Genomic DNA, 13,572 nt, shown 5'->3' with positions numbered 1-13,572 from the left:
GTGTCAATTATTTTTAACTAATATTCTAATGTGATACAAGGACGCCACTCCGCAATGTGACTTTGCGGTCAGTTTACATAATCACGACCACGACCTCACGGATGCTGAATCAATTTATAGATCATGTTTAAAAGAGCCCGCCAATAATTGGAAATGGGCAAATGCAAATAATCCTTTTCCACATTAGCATAATATTATCTGGAATTATTTTAGTGTCCGTTTAAGGGCGCCATGGGACGAAAGTAGTAGGTCAGCCAATGAGTAGGTACCCGAGTTTCTAAATTGGTTCCGTTTGGAACAGCTCCCCGAGGAATGACAAATAAAACTTCAGCATGATTTTTTGGTGAAATTAGCTTAGAGTAAAGTTTGGGACCGATCAGGTGTTCCCTGGGGCGGGGGTGAGTAATGAGCGGTCAGAGCCGCCGACTGCTCGCCCTTGGGCCCCCATTCGCTATGTTAAAGTAAAATGTGCTGGTCACATTAACCTTCAATTATCCGAGTTTTTTTTGGTCACATATTGTAATATGTGCGGCACGGAAGAGTCGGAAGAGTCAACAAAGCGTGAGTAAGATAAATAATTCACGTAGCAAATGCAGTAGGTAATCACCAATTGTGTGTCAACCGATAAATGATATAAAAGATGATGTAGGTAGGTACCAGCGTTGCCAGTTTTTTTTTTCGCCAAGTCGGGATTTTCTTACTTTTTGAGTGAAAATAGCGGGATTCTTTCGTCAGAAGCAGGACATAGTAAAAAAACGTATACAGTGTGAGTCACGTTAAAGTGTACATATGAAAATAGATGAAACTAGACCTATTTTTATCGACAAAAAAGAGGTCAAAAAATTTTTGAGATTTTTTTTATATTTTTTTATAGAATTTTTTTTCTTCCAATCACTTATTGTAAAGAAAACGTAATAACTTTTAAACTAAGCGGTATATCCTGATAAAATAAAAACAGTAATAATGCTAAATAACAGGCAATACTAAAAAATACATAAAATACACAAAAAAGGCCAACAAATAATAAAAAAAATTATACTTTTTGAAAAAAATCCGCTTAAAAATAAAAATTTTTGACCTCTTTTTTGTCGATAAAAATAGGTCTAGTTTCATCTATTTACATATGTACACTTTAACGTGACTCACACTGTATAATCAAAGGTTTTCAAATATTTATCTTTTTATTTGACTTAAAATTACGTTTACGTGACAATAGATAGCAAAAGTAGCCATAGAAAATGTATTTTAACAAAAAAATAATATTTTAAATCAGATTTACTCTATCGTTAAATTCGTCTTTAGAATAAAAAAAGAAAAAAAAAAACAAAAATCGAAATTTAAAAAGCTTTATTCTTTAGAATAATATGGCGTTTCAAACAATAGTCTGGTGAAGTGAGTGTCGCTCTCCGAAAAGCGGGACCGAGCCTGTCCCGCGCGGGACATTTAAATTTGATTTAAAAATCGGGACGTCCCGCCAAAATCGGGACGTCTGGCAACGCTGGTAGGTACCTACCTAATATGGGAAACTCATTCCATATGATATCAAAACTATTTTTTATGATTTTATTAAAAATAAAGTGTTCGATGTTATAATTTTGAGGAACTTAGGCAAAGTACAATAGTGAATGTAGGTCAAAATTAATGAGTAGAAAATTTCAAAAGGCAATCAACTCAGTGTTATGAGCACAAGATTCCACGGAGAAGAAAGTAGTTCTATTTACCTATCGAGAAAGTTAACAGCATAATGAGGATATAAAAGCGGGTTTATAGGATATAACAGCACAATAACACTTCAAAAAATAGCCAAGAAAGACATAGGGTTTCGCCCCTACCCGTATCGTTATGGGTTTATTTCCAACACAACGACAAACAAGCTGTTGCGTGGACGATTCTTCTGGGTAATTAAATTTGTCGGACGCAATCGCATAACTCATTCGATGTGGATCAATTCCAGGCGAATGTAGATATTTATTTTGCCAATTTGCGCACATTTGTGACTCTGTCAGATTTTCGAGTTGTGAATAACGTCAGGCTGGATGATGGACGACTATCATTCTGCAATTTGTGTAAGCATTTTGATCGGATATATGGTACTACAAACATACGAGTACCTATACATACAAATAAAATACAAAACAAAAACATGCAAAATTATAAAACAATGCCTAAGAGCAAAGGTAACAGGGAGGTACCGGTAAAACAATAGCTTGCCTGGAGGGGTTAGTGGGACTTATACTTTTTTAACCAATAAATAGTACAAACAAAATGAAAACTTTAAAAACGGTGAAGATTTCATTGAAGTCGGTATTTTGTGTTTCTACATAATATACCTGAAGATTATGCTAAGCCGTCAGCTTAAAGGACACTATCTCACTCGTGCGGTTTCTGTAACGAATGCAGTGGCTTTTTTCTAAGAGATTTGCATTTCAAATCCAATGCAAATCTCAATGGGTAGGTATTTATAAGCATTGGCGTGTGCTCGATATCTTGCTCGGTATTGATTTTGAATTTATATGGGTTAATTTGCTTAACCCCAAGGATCTTCTGTTTATTAGTTTGAGAAATACGAGTATAAGATCATTTTCGATACGTACTAAAACAGACAGTGATATTCAAGTTTTCAGATAGGTAAGTATCTACGAAGACAAGTTTATAAGTCTTGTCTACTAGGTACTACTACTTAAGTCTACCCACTTTGGTAGTAACAATAGGTAAAGCTAAGTAAAGTGAGTAAATGCAGCCAATATTCTGGTTCCAGGCAAGTTGTTTGAACAAATAATTACCAAATTGCTTTCTACTGTATTTGAAGGTTTTTGGTTCAATCATTTTATGAGTTTTTCATTTTACTATCAATAAATATTCCGTTTATTGCCCAATGTTTCACATCAGTGATTTCTCGCCGGGGCTCCTGCAGCGATATAAAGGTCGCCCGTTTTGCTTGCGCGCACGATTGACAGTCGCCTGGAGAGCTTGTTTACGGCGGTACGCACAATTTATGCCCACTTGCTCTGCGCTTGTAATAAACCAGATAACTCAATTTATGGCACTAAAACGGAGGCCATATCGTTTACTCGGGTTCGCTGCCTATCTGAACTAAAATATGTTGACGATACTCCAGCTGTTGTGGGACAGTTATTTTGTGATTTACGGTTTGTGCATACCTATATTCGAGTTGTTCGTGTAAAATTCAGCATGTTTTTGAAGATTATTGTAGTTTATAATTTATTATCGCTATAAAAGTACCTACTACCTACAGAAATCTGTGTGTTCCCTGTACGTACAGTCAGTACAGTGCACAAGAAAATACAATGTAAACTTCAAAAAACTTCTGTTCTATTTTGAAAGAGTTTTACGAATCACAAAATGGAAAATTTAAGCAATGTTGTCATTAAAGAACTTACGAGTACAAAGGAGTTTCTAATACATCAAGCTTTAGGTAGACCACAAATGTGGCCACTGCAGCGAGAGAAAAAGCTGATAAAGATGCTTGTTGCTGATTCGAACTGAAAAGAGTTTTACAAACTGTTATGGCTAATAAATGGTTTGTACATAATGTGTCTTAATTTTTAAAATTAGTGTTAACAGATATTTATGAAACCTGCAACATACGGTTGGAGTCGCCATTTGCGCAGCGCCTTAGTCTACACTCGCGCGTAAGGCGCACGTACGTCGCCCCCGGTTGTTTGAGTTTGATAGGGCACGCCCTAAATTTTCAACAGCTTAAACTGGAAAAGATGATAAATTATTCATTATGATGTGATTATAAATTTCGTACAATCATAACCTACTTAGAAAGTAAACAGCAAAATTAAATTTCATTACAGACTGAGCCTGTCTCGAGGCTTTGCATAAAATTAAGAAAAACCTATTTTATCTACTAAAATTGTTGATTAATGTAGAAAGTTTATACCACAAAGAAACTATAATTGTAATTACCACGAAATTTTGCTCGTACCTAATGGTTTAGTTTACATGATGAATTATGTTTTGGCATCCTTTAAACTCTACATTTATTTTAATCACGCAAGATAAGTTTACTTAAAAGTGAAACCCTAATGAATACGGGTAAATGTATTAGGTATATACCTAAATAATAATATGATTTCATATACGAGTACCTTGAATGGCGATGCATATAGAAATATATGTATAAGTATGCTAACATGGCAAACGGTATTCAATTAACGAAATTCAGTACTTTGAGAATACATTTACGAATATACTGTAACGCGTTCTACTAATTAGTACTTATTTGTTGCTGTGTTTTAACTAAAAAGCGATGTCGGTAGAGAGGAAATCCTTCCGTTGGAGAACTCAAACCAATTAGTCACTGGAAACTCATTACTTAGGATCAAGTGGCAAATAGCCAAAGTTGAAACACAACTGTCGCGACGTCATGTGAAATATAAATGAGACTACAAAGGAAAGAGGAGCTTTCCATTCCATGTCTATAATTTAATAGATAAGTATTGGGTGCTGAAATCGCGAAATTTTCTCGATTCGTGTAGGTATTTTGCATGAAAGTTTTTTGGTTTTGGTATGTTGAAATTAGATTTATACCCAAAGATTTTGAAATTAGTATTAAGTAATTCTATGTCTGCGTTTCAATTTTCTTAATGAAATCACTGGAAGAATGAAAACTGAAAACCTACTGAAAGTTTTGTGATTTCACAATTTGGTCAAGTTCGATTTTTCTTTATTTTTTATATTTTCAGCTAGGCAGCATGATTTATGTCCTTTGCTGGTAACTTCGACCTTCTTGCATAAAGAGTTAAAAGGAAAGAAGCCACCAGCGGTCGTCAAGGTGCAGTGAACCGTGACGGCTTTGCTAAAATCGCACCTGTGCACGGTCTTGATAGGGCTGTATCGTAATTTGGATTTAAAATTAAATAGTAAAAAGTTTATTTTAATTTTAATTTACCTATATGAACTTCTTGGTAAGCATAGGAGAACAATCTTATTTATGAGTGTCGCTATAGCGTAGCCACTCAAATCAAGAAAGTAATTTAGTTACGAAAATAAAGTTGTAAATTGTGTTCATTATTCAATTTTCGTAAACAAAAAGCTAACTTTAATAAACATATTTAATTTTATTATAACGTTTAGTGCGCAGTTTTCGGTTTACAGCCCTCCCAAAGTTATTATCAGTTTATGTACGCGGGTGGGAAGTCTTTACATTCAACGATTTTGGGAATTTCAGTCGTGTAAAAAGTTAGTATTAAGTGAAAATAATAAATGTATAGGAGGAGGAAATGGATGGAAAAGTACGGATGGGTACAGAACCCACACTAGACTTGAATTTTACCGGTTTTAATTGAATTTATTTAAAACGGAACAAGTTTCATACATTTAGCAATAGACAAGGAAATCAACTTAACTCGTAGGAAGTTTAATGGTAAACTATAATGTTATTTTGTATAATTTCTAAACTTAATTCTATCAGAATTCAAGTGGTGTCTAAATGAGCTGTCATATTACCATCTACCAAATAAAACTTTTAAACCACTATAAATTGGCTATTCCTCAAATCAATACAAATTTTTGTACAATAGCTGCCAGAAAATCTCACAGATTTCCATCACTGCAGCGAGAGTGTTGGATCACAATACTTAATCGTTTGAATTAATTTAAACAGGTTTTAACGCGATACGCGGATAGCGATAGGTAATATTGAAATATTACCTGTGTTTGCCTGACGTTTCAAACCTGTTTAAATTATTCAAATTATGCAAAGCGAAAGTTTAAAATTGATTGTCACATATCATAATCGTTGCGTGTAAAGCCCTCTTACCCAAGGCTGTCAGTGCGCGTGCGACAACTCGCGGGACGGGCGCTAATACATTGGGACGTCCCATTGTAATAGGGTTCAAACTTTTAGTTGAATATGTAGCTATTTGTCAAGTCAATTATTAACTTTTAATTGTTTACTTCCGTCTACGCTAAATAATGATTTTGAAACACCCGCACTTATCGTAGTGGTATTTTTTTTATTAATACCATTCCTGTATTTTTTTAAATGTTGGATTCGTAATCGCAATTTGCTCTTTTAGTGCTATCAATTTCAGAAACTACTAAGTATCGGTGAACAACTATGCAAGTAGGTAGGTATTAGAATTTAACATAAACTGTAATGTTCATCCAACTAAGTTATGATTAACCAGTTTTACCATAAAAATTACAAAAAACGAGCAAGCCTAGTTTTAGCTACGTAATAAAGGTTTAAAAACTAATAAAAAATTTTAGACGTTACTATGAGTAGGTACGTCACTATATATTTTGTAATTTGTTTAGTGACTTATAGTAACGACACTGGCTTTCACTTTGTAATCTACGCATATTCTGATATCAGCATTAAAATTAAGTGTTGCGAGCAATCTTGCAGCTGAGGCAAGTAATTGAAGGGCGGGATTAAAATTGCCATTCCTCACAGATGGTCACGAAATTATTAAAAGAATCCTCATAACGTTTATAAGCCAGGGATCAGGCTACGACAAATGTAATTGACTTTAATATATTTTTGTTATTGAGGAAAACTGCCTTCGCCTGTCTCTGTGACTCTACTTATTAGAAATGCATATACCTAATAAATAATTATGCACAATAAACTAAGAGTGATTTTAACAGTTGAGAGAGACACTGAATTTTAATCAAAGTTATAGGCAAATTGAGTCATAGATCCTACTTTTGATTGAACCAACATTATTTCATTAGCATTCGTGTAGTTAACTTCGAACAAGCTCTTTCAAAGTAGCTCTTAAGGGACCAAAGTAAAAAACGTTGGATATAATAGCTAAAATCACTGACATAAAAGTCTCTCAGTTCAAACACGTGTAGCGCTACGCGTGTAGGCTATTATTTTGCTATCTTGTTGTATTCAAAGTTCGGAGAATTTTAAAACGGACGTTATGTGACTGTTGTCGCGTAGCAAACACCCCTTTCAGACATTCCACTTTTAAATTCTTGTTGTGAAGTTTCATATGGATATCTTAATGGCTAATAATGTTCACGACACTTTTCTGCTGCTCGGCTTAACGTGTTGGACCATATCCAGAACTACCACATTTTAAAATGCCAGATACATGAGCGAACACCAACTTTTTCCCTTATCTTGCAAGATATTTTATTTACGGCACAAACTGCTTTTTAAAGACGTCATATTTCTCGTAGGTAGCCTAATCTGTATTTAGGATTTGTTGAGGATGTAGGTACTTACTTTGCATCTTCATGATTTCATTTCTTGGTTGCTGAATCGTTCCAATAATTGTTTGTGCCCCCTAAACACAGGGAGGAGGCCCCCAAACAGCGAAACGTGACGCAGAAATATCGTTGGGTAACGAGCAAACCTCCCGTCGAAGACGGCCAACAAATTGGAAATTGGATGAACAACGTAAATAAAATATAAACTAGCCAATTTCGTTATTATTGAGACGATGTATGATATAGAAATGCTCGGAGGCATCAACTGGAGTGCTTTGAAACAATTTTTAGGAGAACTGTAAAATTAAATGCCGACATCAGTCAGGAATAAATTGTACTTACCTTTGATAAAAACTTTTCAAATATATTTTATCAATTCTTATTTAGCATTTTGGTGGAATATATTTGAAGTTTTAAATAATACCAAAGGTATAACGTGCTTAGTTTTTGTTTGAAAATACTTTGAAATAATATGTAATATTTTTTAGTTAAATACCTAAAGCGACTAGGCTGCTTAAAGGCATTTTTATCTAGAATTACCGTGTACCTCAAGTTTAACTTTCTGATAAAAACTAGTTACTACCTAGGTAACAGGGACGTTTTCAGCTGAGGTTTAAGCCCGAAGGCAAGAATTTTAGTGTCTCAAATTTTATACTAAGTCTAAAATAATTAAGTTTTGGAACACTGGATAAAATTATGTTAACAGATCAAATTAAGTCCTGATATTAGGCCCGTCGAACCAAATTAATTTTGAAAGTAATAAAAAGTGTCAAAATTGAATACTTTCTCGATCACGTCGCCTTTGGATTGGAGATTTTGAACGTTTATAATCCTGTGAGTGAGAGAAGTGATATTGCAGAATATTACGTGATTTAATAGTAAGGTCTCGGACGAAAGCTGATTGATTTTGGCGATCGGGATTTGGGTGGGATTGGTTTTAAGTAGCGATGGAGACGCAGTGTGATTTTCATCAAAAACAATAGATTGTTCCGGGAAAATGCGAGGTAAAATTAAATTTGTATTGGCACAGTGAAAGCTGTCAGAACTCGTAATCGTATGAAATGCAGCTTTAAATACATGATTACCTACACTTAATAGCTAACGGCTTGCTAGTAATACGCTGCTATGTGTTTAAAGAAATTGGTGTTTATGAAAAGGTTATGCAAATTATAGGTAATTACAGGCAATTTTCAAACTGATTTCACTTTTCATAATCATGAAATGAATGTGGTAACGCGTAAAGGTCATTGACTACGATGTGTACCTACTACGAAAACTGTCGTAGCACTTTCAACGACGGTAAATATGGCAATATTATTTTTCGTAGCAGATTAGACTTGAAAACTTTATTCTAGACACAGTGTCTAAATAGAGTTTTTAAGTCTAATCTGTGGAAAATATTCTTGTCCGTTACAAGGATAACTGTGTGTAGGAAACTGGGATGGGACAAAAGAATCGCAGGTAGGAGTCGAGGGAGATGTGACGGTAACGCTCCATTATCCCGCGCAGTCTCAGGAAGTTATTACGGGTAATGTAGTGGCGGCGCACCAACCGGCTTTTTGTGGCTCGGACAAAAGTGCGCCGAGATAGTTCCTTGCAAACAACGAGGCTGCCTCCTGTTTCGAAATGCTTGTGGGTGTAGATATAATTTTATATGAGCACTTAACTCTTATTACTTATCTATTCGTATTCTCCAGGTGAGTGAACTGACAACATACACAAGGTCGCTGAACAAACCGAAGACAGGGTAAAATGACGCATATTAAGCCTGGCCAATGTCCAGCTGTGGACTGCTTAGCTATTGATTGTGATGATTTATCCATGTTTAAAGTATATTCGCATAACTATTGGAACTTATGTTCATAACTCATTATAGCTAACTGTCGCACTCAAGTTCTCGACCTTAATAAGACATAGTTCTTACCTACTTACAAAGGAATATTCAAATATAACTTTATGTAGGTCATTATATACGGTTAAACATTCCTGACTATACTTCACTGTAAATACTGTAATTCGTATTGTATGTTCTTCTTTACCTTTCTACTTTAACATCAAAAAGTGATGTGCCACTCACAAATAACATGAAGTAATTAAACAGATAAAAGTAATGATTCCAAATACATAATGCAAACACAATTTCAAAAACAAAGTTATTATTTTCACTCACGTTCCCGTGAATATTCATTATAATTACACCTAATCCCGCCTACCTGTTTTCGTACATACATTATTCAAATGAGACCATAAATACTGAATTTACAGCTAAACTGAAACTCAAAGGTTGTTGCGAAGACAGCGCGATCTCTTCAGAGAAGTTACCTACTTGTCTGGTTTTATTAAAAATACTAAATTAAATAAGCACCGGGCTAATGTATAATAGATGTTAGGCCTTAATTAAAACCCTACACACATTAGCTTAGGACTCTGCTGTAATTAACATTATTGGGCTTCACATGATACCCAAGTAACCTCTTCAAATAATGTATTACAGTAATGAAATACGAGTAGGTACTTTATTACGTACTTAATAATTAAAATAACAAGAACCTTAATAGATGGTTATTATCATAGACTAGCTGTTCCTGCGACTTCATACGCGTGAAAATATTTTTTGTAACATTTCATATAATACCTTAAATTAATAAAGCCTAGATAGATGGTAAACGCAAGAAATGTGAGGCAATTTAAATGGACCATTGTGGCTCACTTGAAACGTCACATCAATTTTCGGATGACAAGATTTTTGCCTCACTTTAGACGAAGCGCTTGTTTAAAGACTATATTCTAAGACTAGCTTTCCGCCCGCGGCTTCGCCCGCGTGGAATTTTGTCTGTCACAGAAAAACTTTATCGCGCGCGTCCCTGTTTCAAAAACCGGGATAAAAACTATCCTATGTTCTTTCCCGGGACTCAAACTATCTCTATGCCAAATTTCATCAAAATCGGTTGCGAGGTTTAAGCGGGAAAGCGTAACAGACAGACAGACAGACAGACAGAGTTACTTTCGCATTTATAATATTAGTTGGGATTAATAAAATATGAAAAAATACTTTATCATAATAACAAGTTTAAAATACCCATTTTGGAATTGAAAACAATATCTAGGGTACTTTAATATCGCAAAGTTGTATTGTTTACTCAGCTGCATAGTTTATGAAACATACAAAAGGCGATTCTTTGTTTATCCTTAAACTTTGAAATTATTAAAAGCTTGTTCAAATTGTAGACATAAATTAGTTTTGTTTTCAACTTTGCCATTGAATCCTTCTAAATTGCAGAATAGCGTAACAAAACATTTTCAAAGAGAGCTTTTATTCAACATTTCTTAGATTCCATTTAGAATATCTTTCGTAGCTTTATTTTTCCGACCAAACCAATGTAACTGTGTATTCTTTCTTGGTATCCCCTTGTAAACATTCTAATGAAATTAGGCTTAAGATACTTGTAGGGTTTCTGTATCTGCAGGGCTAAGATGCGCGCCGTGATAAACTGCTATCGCGGCGTTATATCGATTTTGCCGTCACTATATCGTTTTATCTACCGGCGCTAACATGGCACCCCGAAAATTATCATGTCATCTGTCAAAATGTGATAGTGATAGATTTGTTTTTTTTTTGTGATAAACCTGGCAAGCCCTAACATGAAGCGCTAACTATATCATATTTTGACATCACGATAGGATAGGATGTGGTGTTTTTATCGTCCTCGATCCTTGCCCACGATAGCAAGACGATAGGAGATTAACTTTTTTGCAAGCTACTTTAACTCTATTTATTTATCATTTATAATGGTAAATGACATTTTACGACTAATTTGAGGCTAGTAAAATTCAAAGAAAGGAATCTAGCACCTTTGTGATACTTTTACTTCTAGGTGGAGATTGAGTTCTAGTTCAAGAGTTTATCAGTGTGAGGCGAATCTTGCGACAGTTTATAATCGCTAGCTGCAAAATCTTAGTGCTCCCACAGTCCCACCCACATATTAATTATTACATTACCTACCTTGTAAAATAACCATTACTTACCTACTTAGGTAGGCAGTCAACAGTACCTACATCAGACAATACATATTAAGTTGCAAATGTCGTGAGATACCCCACAGTGTTTAGCTTGATTTAAGTACCTACTGTCATCTGTACATAATCTTGTAAAATTATTGAAAATGGGGCGGAATGTGGTGACCGAGCTTCTTGTGTCTACATCAAACAGTGGCAAGGTCATTGTCAGAAATTAGCATTGGGTGGGATGTGTAATCAAACTTGCTATACCTAATAACAATGAGAATAAATGAATTTTACTAATTTTATAACTTGATGGTGATACCATACATACATTCCACATTACTATCAATCTAATTCCTCCATGTGGGCTTTAATGTGACAGGATGATAATCTTGTACAATTTATTCCATTATAATAAATTCATCATCATCTCAGCCATAGGACGTCCACTGCTGAACTTAGGCCTCCCCCAATGCTTTCCATGTTGCCCGATGGGGCAGCAAGGTTCTGGGGTGGAGGCCGGGTACCGGAATACGCAGCGTGGGACGTCCACCCACAAGGTGGACCGACGACATCATAATGGTAGCAGAAAGGCGCTGGACGCAGGCAATAAATTCATTATTGCAGTGTAATTTCAAAATAATTCAACCATTATTTACAAAATCTTTATTTGGAAAACTTTTGTTTTACAATAGCTATTTATAATTTCAAATACAAACAGAATTCCATGAATTGGTTAGCCTAGCCAGTACCCTTGAAGTTTTTCTTGCTGATTGTTATTGTAAATTTTCATGATAGTGAGCAAGACTTGATTATGTCTGCTTTAGAATGAAATAATCACTCATAATCCCACACTTCTTCATCCACTGTCTGAAAAAAGAAAGAATATTATTTAAACACAATTATAAATATTACAATTACATAAACAGTTCATATAGAAACATTTACTTAATCCTATTTGTATTTTAAGTTTACATACAAAATATTGATCACAGTATTATTACACGGTGAAAGAACTATGTGAAATAAATATAGGAAAGAAGGTGAAAGCTTATTTGTAGGAATAAAGATATTTTTCCTTTTCTCCGGTGCTGTTACTTATGAAAATCAAGATCTGCGGAGTATAGCTAATATTTTAGACTTTAGGTACTTACTTTGCTACTTATGAGTGTAACTTTATTTCTCAAATCTCAATAAACTTTCTGACTGCTTCATGTAAGTTGAATAATTACTGTAAACCTCGCATTATGGGGTAGGTAGTGGAGTTCGGTTATTCTGTTAATTTTGAAGACTTCATTCTTTAATACTATCGGTATGATTAGGAATTCTTCATTGTTTTTCTTTAACTTGGTTATCTCTTCGTTTGATATTTTCCGTACTTTAGAAATATTAAAAATAAGACTGGAAACATAAAAATACAATTTTAAAAACACAAACAAATACAATCAAGCAGTCATGTAATGTCAACAAAATTGACATAACTAACTTTTTTTTAATGACGTTCTCACTGCTTTAAGATATGTGTTTTTAGCCGAATTAGTAGCAGAAATGAACGAGATTGAACGAATGAGCTAAAATATTTCAAGGTTGGCCAACATAATAACGCAATTTTTTCTTAATATGGCAACAATTCGGCTATCACGCGATAGCGGTCGATAGACTTTTCTATCGATGGTCCCATGTTAGGGAAAATGATAAAATTATCTACGTGATCGAAAATTGTCTTATCATATCATGTCATTGTCGATGCGCGCATCTTAGGCCTACTGGACGATTTGGTTGTTGGTCGAGATCAGAAGTTTCTATTATTAAGTACAACAAAAGAAAGCTAATTATCGCTTTTATATGAAGTACGACCCTTGATTTGAGGTATTACTATCGATAAAATTGACCAGTTTGATTGGACTCTGCTAGTGTCCCGTTAGTATTTTATCCGAGAGTTTTTCAATCAATTTAGCAGTGAAGACTATTATGTCAACTCTTTGAAGTGAAAAATCCTGTCAAATGCAAAATACTCAATTTAATTTCAAATCTAGTTATTAAAAATATTGTCGAACAAATTGAGATCCTCACAAATATGTAGCCAGATAATAAATTTGAATTCGCTGCTTTCTCGAGCCATGAGAAATAACTAGTGAACTGTGAACGAAAATAGAAGTCTTATGTAGAATTCAATATGAATTGAAATCTAATAAACATCATGATCTAGCGACTACAGCGCCGTAAGTCGGCGTACGTCGTTCTGCGGAATATAATATTATTAGAAAAGTGTCGCGGTAAGCTCCTAACCGGAGGACGGGACGGGACCGAATCGCTAAAACTTTCCTTGTCTTTTGCCTTATAAATTCAATTTCTTCATACTCGGAAGAAATT

General features: G+C 34.6%; 1 long non-coding RNA gene across 1 annotated transcript; it reads right to left on the bottom strand.

Annotated features, from left to right (window-relative positions):
- Positions 1-11,850: 11,850 nt before the first annotated feature.
- On the bottom strand, positions 11,851-12,666 carry LOC135071474 (uncharacterized). The gene is made up of 2 exons (XR_010257259.1): positions 12,354-12,666; positions 11,851-12,069 (listed from the first exon to the last, which is right to left on the bottom strand). It is a non-coding gene; the product is annotated as an uncharacterized LOC135071474 (long non-coding RNA).
- Between the last annotated feature and the right edge of the window lie 906 nt (positions 12,667-13,572).

Source organism: Ostrinia nubilalis, chromosome 4 (assembly GCF_963855985.1).
Source record: "Ostrinia nubilalis chromosome 4, ilOstNubi1.1, whole genome shotgun sequence".
NCBI lineage: Eukaryota > Metazoa > Arthropoda > Insecta > Lepidoptera > Crambidae > Ostrinia > Ostrinia nubilalis.
This window is presented reverse-complemented; position numbering and strand designations above follow the sequence as displayed.